At 43.2% G+C, this 9,260-nt stretch overlaps 1 pseudogene; it reads left to right on the top strand.

Annotated features, from left to right (window-relative positions):
• The first annotated feature begins 1,087 nt into the window (after positions 1 to 1,087).
• LOC102529241 (proliferation-associated protein 2G4 pseudogene) lies at positions 1,088 to 2,430 on the top strand (annotated as a pseudogene).
• Positions 2,431 to 9,260: the final 6,830 nt, after the last annotated feature.

The following is a 9,260-nucleotide window of genomic DNA, read 5'->3' as shown; positions in this document are numbered from 1 at the left end:
TATTAGAGATAAAAACTTTAAAGAACTATCATGTAAGATGGCCAGGGCTGGGACTACGGTAAAGCTAGACCCAGGGGCATCCGGGCGCAAAGTTTAAGGAAGCAGTCACTCTTCTTCTCATCTCTTGTTTTACTCTGGTCCTGGCCTTAAGAAAGTAAGAAAATATCAAATACCCAGGAAAAAAAATCTGATGAAAGAGATTTAAGATTTCTATAATGAATACACTGAACATTTAGAGAGAATTTAAAGGAGGACAAAGCAGGTGAAGAGCTATACTTTGTTCATGGATTAGAGGACTAAACATTGTTCAAAACTAAATGTGACAGTTCTTCCTAAATCCACCTATAGATTCAGGGCAACAATAAAAATCCTAACTGGTGACTTGGTGGTAATTGAGAAGACGATTCTGAAATTTATACAGAAATCCAAATAATTTAAAATAGCCAAAGTAATTCTGAATAAAAACAAACCTGGAAGACTTACACTACCTGATTCCAAGACTTACTATAAAGCTACAGTAATCAAGACAGTCTGGTGGTGGTGCCAGAATAGACAAATAGTCTGGTGGAACAGAAAAGGGGGTCAAGAAACTGTCCTCACATTTTTGGTTCTTGAATTTGTGGCGAAAGCTCCATGGCAAGTCAGTAAAGAAACAATTTTTTTCCAATAGATAATGTGCGTCAATTGAACAACCTTATAGAAAAAATTAATCTTGACCCCTTACCTCACACAATATACATTAATTAATTTGAGATGGATCATAGTCCTAAACGTGAAAGTTAAAACAGTAAGTATGATGGCTTATCTTGACCTTGGTGGTGATTATATGCCTCTATGAACATGTTAAAAGTTTGTCCACTTTCTGACAATTCCTCCAGCAATATTATCTATGTTCTACGCTTTTCTAATCTATGAATTATAGTCCACAGCAAAATTTATTTAAAAAGTATAAAAGGAGGCTGCTGCTTGCGCTCTCCTCACGGATCGAAGGGGCTCTGGCCACAGCCTGTGGCTGGGAAGGGCGACAGAGGTGGTGGCTCAGGAAAAACGAGGCTGCGGTGGTGGTGGTGGTGGTGGTGGTGGGAAGATGTCGGGCGAGGACGAGCAGCAGGAGCAAACTATTGCCAAGGACCTTGTTGTGACCAAGTATAAGATGGGGGCAACATCACCAACTGGGTATTCTGGTCTTTGGTGGAAGCATCCTGCTCAAGTGTGTCAGTACTGAGCCTGTGTGAAAAAGGTGATGCCATGATAATGGAAGAGATGGGGAAAATTTTCAAGAAAGAAAAAGAAATGAAGAAAGGTATTGCCTTTCCCACCAGCATTTCAGTAAATAACTGTGTATGTCACTTCTCCCCTTTGAAGAGCAACCAGGGCTGTATTCTCAAGGAAGGTGATTTGGTAAAAATTGACCTTGGGGTCCACATGGATGGCTTCATCGCTAATGTGGCTAACACTTTCATGGTTGATGTAGCTCTGGGGACTCAAGTAACAGGGCGGAAAGCAGATGTCAATAAGGCAGCTCACCTTCGTGCTGAAGCCGCCGTACGCCTGGTCAAACCTGGAAACCAGAACACACAAGTGACAGAAGCCTGGAACAAAGTTGTCCACACATTTAATTGCACACCAATAGAAGGTATGCTGTCACACCAATTGAAGCAGCATGTCAGTGACGGAGAGAAAACCATTGTCCAGAATCCCACAGACCAGCAGAAGAAGGATCATGAAAAAGCTGAATTTGAGGTCGATGAATTATATGCTGTGGATGTTCTCATCAGCTCAGGAGAGGGCAAGGCTAAGGATGCAGGACAGAGAACCACCATTTACAAACAAAACCCTTCTAAGCAGTATGGCCTGAAAATGAAAACTTCACGTGCCTTCTTCAATGAGGTTGAAAGACGTTTTGATGCCATGCCCTTTACTTTAAGAGCATTTGAAGATGAGAAGAAGGCCTGCATGGGTGTGGTGGAGTGCGCCAAACATGAGCTGCTGCAGCCATTTAATGTTCTCTATGAGAAGGAGGGTGAATTTGTTGCTCAGTTTAAATTTACAGTTCTGCTCATGCCCAATGGCCTCATGCAGGTAACCAGTGGTCCCTTTGAGCCTGACCTTTATAGGTCCGAGATGGAGATCCAGGATGCAGAGCTCAAGGCGCCCCCCCCAGAATTCTGCAAGTCAGAAAACCCAGAAAAAGAAAAAAAAGAAGGCCTCTAAGACTGCAGAGAATGCCACCAGTGGGGAAACTTTAGAAGAGAATGAAGCTGGGGACTGAGGTCGGTCCCATCTCCCCAGCTTGCCACTCCTGCCTCGTCCCCTTCCCACCTCACCCCAGGCTCTGTGAAGTGCATTTCGTCTTCTCCACCCAGGACCGCCAGCAGAGCGGGGTCTCCCTGTCCTCATCCCAGTCCCCCAACCCACCCCCTTCCAACACCACCAGCTCCAACTGACTCTGGTCTTGGGAGGCCAGGCTTCTCAGCCACCGAAGACTACTTTAAATAGACAAGAGAAATTGAATAGTAAAATCAGGAGTCAAAAAAAAAAGTATAAAAGGAGTGTCAGAAGTATACATGCAAATGATTAAATTTTACCATGAGTAATTTACACTTTAACAAGAAAATGAAAAAACAAATTAGGTAAGGCTATTGGGCTGTTGGGAGCTAGCCACCCTGACACAGATCAGTCACCAACTTCAACCTGATGAACTGTGCACCATGGCAGCCCTGCCCCCACATACAATTCATCCCATTCCGAAGACATCATAAGAGGAAGTGGAGAGAGAGCTCAGTGGGCAGGAAGAAGGCAGAAGAGTGGTGTGATGAGTATCTGACTCTATTTAGAATCAGTTTCAAGATGTGATGAGCATGCAGAAGAGAATGGAAAACCCCGCTGCCTCCTGTCCCCAGCTTTCAGACAGGAAACTCAGCTATGAGTAAAACCAGAACGCCAGTGTGATTGATGTGTTGAGTGGAGAAGCAGCAAGATGTCATTTTGTCCCCTCATGCCAACTCAAATCTGCTCTCTGAAACTATCTTATCTTTCCCTGGTGTCGTCTTTTGCCTCTCCCCAGAAACAGACCCTGAGACAGAATTGGAGGGCAAGCCCTTTTTATATGGAGGCAATCCCAGGACACACAGGTAGGGGGAGTGAGGAGGTGAAATAGGGAGGGAATGAGCCAACGGGGAGGGAGTTTCCAGGCCTGGTATCACAGAGCCACCCCAACCGGCTGCCAGGAAGCCGGGGTACTTAATCCTGCCCCTCACTGGTGAAGGACAATCTCCAGGTACCTGAGTTCTGCGGCACTTCTGGTTTGCTTTGCTTAGGGTCAGACACCCACCCAGGTCAGATCAAAACCCTCAGCCGGCATTGCAGGTATTGGCAACACACAGCCTTCCTGCACAGGGTTACTCCTGAGGAATCGTGGGCATGACAGTGTCCACTAAAGCTGGTGAAGTCTGAGGAGGGCCCATCGTTTTTCCAGGCCCTATTAATCACAAGAATAGACTCCTGTTAACAAACAAAAAAGTCTGATCAGTTCTAATATTCAATATTCTATTGTACTTAAATCCTCTCTGTGACGTTAGCTGGGTCCTGTTGTCGCGTGGACACCAGCAGGATAATAGTCTGATTTTTCTTCTGACTCAATCTTTTCCTCCTTTACTACCTGTTCTTTTTGGTCTCTGTAAGGACTTCAGCTCTGTAGGGCTGAAGTGAGCAGAGGAGGAGGTAACGGGCAAGAAAGGCTTTGCTTAACTGGTTCCGTTGTAACTTGGCTCTGGTGTTCTCCGAGCAGGCGAGATGTCCAGTTACTGGATTATTTTCTCAAGGAGCATTTTTTGGGGGATCCTCAGGGATTCTACCTTTGGTGGGAAGCTTACACCTGGTTTCCTTGAAGTGAGCAATGGCTCCCCCTGCTGGCTAAATGATTATCAGCACAAGGCTCCCACTGCTGCTTTCTGATTCATATCCTGTTGTACTTCTGTGTGATTCTCTTGGGGACACTCTTTCAAGAAGACCTGGCCTGATTATCTATCTATCTATCTATCTATCTATCTATCTATCTATCTATCTATCTACCTACCTACCTACCTACCTATCTACCTATCTACCTATCTATCTATCCATCTACCTAAAGTACATAAATAAACCATGTTTACTGTAGGACAATGGGTGTGTGGGGAATATGATCTTGCTCCCCAGGGGACATTTGGCAATGTCTGGAGACATACTGATTGTCACAAAGACACAGGACAGGCCCCAAAATAAAGAATTGTCTGGCCCCGAATATCAATAGTGCTAAAGGTTGAGACATCATTTGTAGAACAATAGACAATTCAATTGAAGAAGCAAATGTAAAAATAATTACTGCTAGAGATTCCGACCAAATTCTTCCAGATAGGTTTTTAAGATAAAAAAAATACATTTGGAAATGATTACAGATATATGAAGAAAGAAATGTGATTATCATATATATATACTGTTTTGTAACTTTATTTCAATTAATAATATTACTCCATTTCAGTGATTTTATATCTGACACATCATTTTCCATCCCATCATAAAACACACTTTTAGTGGGGAGAGTATAGCTCAAGTGGTAGAGCACATGCTTAGCATACACAGGGGCCTGGGTTCAATCCCCAGTACCTCTTCCAAAAATTAATAAACCTAATTACATCCCCCACCAAAAAAATAATAAAATAAAAAAAACACACTTTTAAATAATAAAAGTATACATTCGTGTAGTTAAAAGTGAGAATTACACGAGTGAAAAAACGTTCTTTCACAGTGGTGATGTACAAGTTAGTTCGTGTGAATTCTTTAAACACGACAAATTGGATTGTGTAATAACCCTGTTGTGTACTCTGCCTTCATTGCTTAATAATGTATCTGAGGACAATTCCCGTAGCTACACGTAAAGACCCACCCCATTCCATACTCTGCTGCAGAGCATGACTTGTTACTCTGTTGATGGGCAGTTGGCTTTTTCCATGTTTTGCCATCACCGTCAATGATGCACGGACATTTCTACAGCACTTCTCAGTAGAATCCTGAGACTATTCCCCAAAGATTTGGAATTGGTGAATCAAAAGATATGCACTGACATATTCAGTAGCTTTTACAAAATTAGTTTTTAAAGAGTGTCTAATTTACATCTGCCATTGTCTCTTTTCCAATAGCCTCACCAATAAAATAATTAAATTTTGCTAATCTGGTTTCATAAACATGGTATCTACTTGTTTCATTTGAATTTCTTTAATTATCAGTGAAGTGCGTTAAAAAATGCTTTATGATTGTTTTCTTTTTCTTCTATCAACTGTTCATTTCCTTTACCCATTTTTTTTCTATTGGATTATCGTTTATGTTGTTGACTATCATGATGTCACTGAATTTAAGGAAGGTAGTCATGCATCTATAAATACATTCTCCTGGTTGGTCTATTCCCTTGCAGAAGTTTACCTTTTTTTTAGACAAAAATTTAAAATTTTTTCAATTTGTGTTGTCCAGATATGTTGTACTTTGCAGGCCTTTTGTATACCAAGGACATAACTAAATTCACCCATGTGTTCTTCTTTCATGGTCTTACTTTTTTACATGACATTAAAAAATTGATCTTAAATTCATTTTAGGGTTAAGGACAAGAGGCAGTCACCCTGAGACCTTTATGGAGTCATCTCTCTCACCCCACTAATCTGAAATGCACCTTCACTATAGTTTCTATTCTGTATGTGTTTAGGGGCCATTTTTGGACTTCTGTTCTGTTTCATGGATCAGTCTATTTTTCCACTATTGCCAAACTTTTAATTACTGGCATTTTATAAAATATATTTTTAGATACAGTAAGTCTTATCCTCTCACTACTCTCCAGAATTTTCTGGATAATTTATCTATTTATTTTTAAAATTTATATAATAACTAAATATATTAAAATATATAAAGAAAAATATAGGGAACTCTCAGTTTAAAAAATTAAATTAAACACTGCTAGTACAGCTGAAGCCCCTTGGACCCCACGTCCCTCCCTCTCTCCAGTGGTAACAACTATTCTAACTCTAGTGTTTAGCATTCCATACATTTTAAAATACTCTTAATTAACTTTTCTCTATTGATCCCTTAAATTATATGGAGTATTGTTTTTCAAGTTTTAAATGTGCTTTTTTTTTTAGAGAACGTACACATTCTTAAATAAACCAACCACTTGTGATGATTAATTTTATGTGTCAATGTGGCTGGGCCATGGTGTCCAGATATTTGATGAAATATTATTCTGGATGTTTCTGTGAAGGTGTTTTGGGATGAGATTAACATTTAAATCAGTGGACTTTGGGGAGAGCAGGCAACCCTCCATAATGTGGGTGGGTCTCACCCAAACAGCTGAAGGCCTGAGAAACACAAAAGATTGACCTTCCCCAGCAAGAAGGCATTCTGCCAGCAGATGCCTTTGAACTTAACTATGACATGGGCTCTTCCCTGGGCCTCCAGCCTGCCTGCCCATCCTGCAGATTTTGGACTTTCCACCTCCATAATTGCAGGAGGAATTCCTTAAACTAAGTATCTCTCTCTCTGTCTCTGTCTCTGTCTCTCTCTCTTATACACACACACACACACACACACACACACACACACACACATACAGCCTCTGAGTGCCTAAAGTATGTCTCTGAGGAAAAAAGAGGAGCGTATCAGAGACATTTTATGTCAGGATCAGTTTCACCTAATTCATTTGTTCAACAAATATTTATTGAATATCACTGTTTCCCAAGCACTGCTCTAGGCACTGGGGGAAGAGCAGGGAACATGGCAGGGAGCCCCCATCCTGGGGCAGAGATGGACAGATGGATAACAATTGCACAGAGACCCCAAGACGCCACTGGGAGGGGGTCGAGGCCGGTCTCAACCTACCAAGACATTACAACAGGAGTTCAAATAAGAAAAAATAAAGGCTCAAAGAGCCGGAAATGGTGTGGGTTCCAGGAGGCTCAGTAGGGAGCTTCGGTGAGGGGCAGCATGGAGGCCTGACTTGGAGGAAAACTTGAAGGAGGCAGAAGAAGAGGCTCTGAATGCATTCAGGAGTCTTCCGTTTAAGGGAAAGAGGGCTTGGGTGGGATAAAGAAATAATGAGACAGAAGAGGGGGAAGGAGACACACAGAGAAAGAGAGAAAGATCAGAAGAAAGTGGTAGACCCAGGGGTGAAGGTCAGGGTAAAGGAACGAAAAGACAGAAACATAAAGACAGGAAAATATAGGGCAAAAAGAGTATTTGAAAGGAAATCGCTGTGAATAGTATTTAAATCAAGTTTTCAGACGTTTGCTATCCATACCTCCAACCATCAGAGGCTGGTGGGGGCTCATAGCTGACCTGTGATATGCCCTGCTCCCCACCATCGGAGGCTGAGAAGACTTTCTAGCATCTCATGGCTTCCCTGCCCTGTACCTGGTTGCTCCCTTCTCTCCCTGAGAGATTTCTGGGGCACTGCGGGAGCTGGCTGGGCTGCAGGCAGCAGGACTTGGAGATTCTGAGCAGTTATTGCTCCCAGGGGCAACCCCAACCAGCGGGCACAAGAATGAGCTCACGGGTGCTACCACCTCCCCACCTCATAGGCTGGTTCAGGAGCATGTGCCATAGTTTCTCAGCCACAGTGTCCTGGAGGCCGACAAAGAAAAGTGGGAAAAGGTACAAATCTCCAGTGTCTGAATTTAACCTTTTACTCATTATGCCCTCATTACAATAAAATTAGCCTTGCAGATTAGAAGTACCCATCATGCACTGATGCCATGACCCTTCTGATCCAAACTAAACAAGGACAAAAATCCCTCCTCCCCGCAGGAAGGTAGAGCTGGGATGAAAATCAGGGAATACGACCCCAAACCCTTCCCTCCCCAATAACTATTCCGCCCATTCATTTTCACACCCTGTGTAACCAACTTGCCAAAGAAACTCAGCACAGCTGCTCACCTGAGTCCGCCTGCTCTCCCCTTGAGAGTGGACTGTCTATTGCTTAATAAGTTCCCACCTTACTTTCTTAACTTCCATGTCTCATCTCTGAATTCTTTCAGCAGCAAGGCAAGAACTTAATCCTGACAACACCTCTATCATCTTAAGTTTTCAGCTTGGCCTCTAATAAAAATACAGATTAACAGGAGAAAGACTGTTTATTAGCTCGCTTAGTGCATATAACTGGGAGAAGCCCCAAGGAAAAGTGACTGAAAGTGGAGGCTTACAACCCTGGCTTTTTAGCATCTTTGACAAAGAACAAAAACCTGCAAGAAATGGCGGGACAGAGGAGAGCAGTTTTAGGTTTCCGAGGATGGCAAACTGTGGGAAAGTAAATACATGCCGGGCAGCTGATAGTGTAAGGTTTGTTTGTAGGTTCCTCTGGTGCTGATAAAAGTGTGTCTCCAGCACCAGGAGAATTTATGTCTTGTCTTTAGGCAGAAACGAAGAGGGTAGAGAGACCGTTTCCTTTTTGGTTCTTAATTGTCCTCAGCTCAAAATAATTTTGTGTTAAAGAGGCGTATTTGGGGGGATATAATCTGATTTCCTTCACCTGCCTCTGGGGCAACCTGAACTAGTGCTGGACCACGGGTCCCCCTACTCTTTGCAAAACCTCTTACAACAAAAGCAGGTCTTAGAATGAATCCAGGGCGGTCACAGAAGTACAGGGAGGGGTCCTAAAGACTGGCTTGATGACTTTGGCTGAGCAAGGTAGCAACCAGTGGAGGATTCTAAGCAAAGGCGTGACAACAGCTGACCCACACTTTAAAGGATCAGTGCTGCGCCAGGAGGAGAGGTGCGTGGGTACAGATGTTCAGATAAGCTCAGGGGAGAAGTCTGGCTCTGTGGTACATTTGCAAATCATCAGCTCAGAGCTGGTATCCAAAGCTGGGAGGCTGGAGGAGATCTCTGAGGAAGAGTTAGGAAAGGGAAGGAGTCCAAGAATTGAACCCTGGGGCATGCCTTGCTTCAGAGGCCACGGAGATGGGGAGGAACCAGCAAGAGACTGGGAAAAAGCAGCCCTGGAGGAAATCCAGGAGAAGGTCAAGTCTCAGGAGCCAAGAGCCAGTGTAAGGAGGGAGTGGCCAGTTTTGTCAAACGCTGCCAGATGTTTCAGTTAGATGAAGGCTGAAAGTTGACTGTTGGATTCAGCGACATAAAGTTGGCTCATGACTTTGACAAGAGCAACGTTGGTGAGTGGTGGGACTAAGAGCTTTACTGCACTAGTTCAAGAGAGAGGAAAGAAGAGGAATTGGAGAAAGAGTAGA

Source organism: Vicugna pacos, chromosome 5, assembly GCF_048564905.1.
Source record: "Vicugna pacos chromosome 5, VicPac4, whole genome shotgun sequence".
NCBI classification, from domain to species: domain Eukaryota; kingdom Metazoa; phylum Chordata; class Mammalia; order Artiodactyla; family Camelidae; genus Vicugna; species Vicugna pacos.
This window is presented reverse-complemented; position numbering and strand designations above follow the sequence as displayed.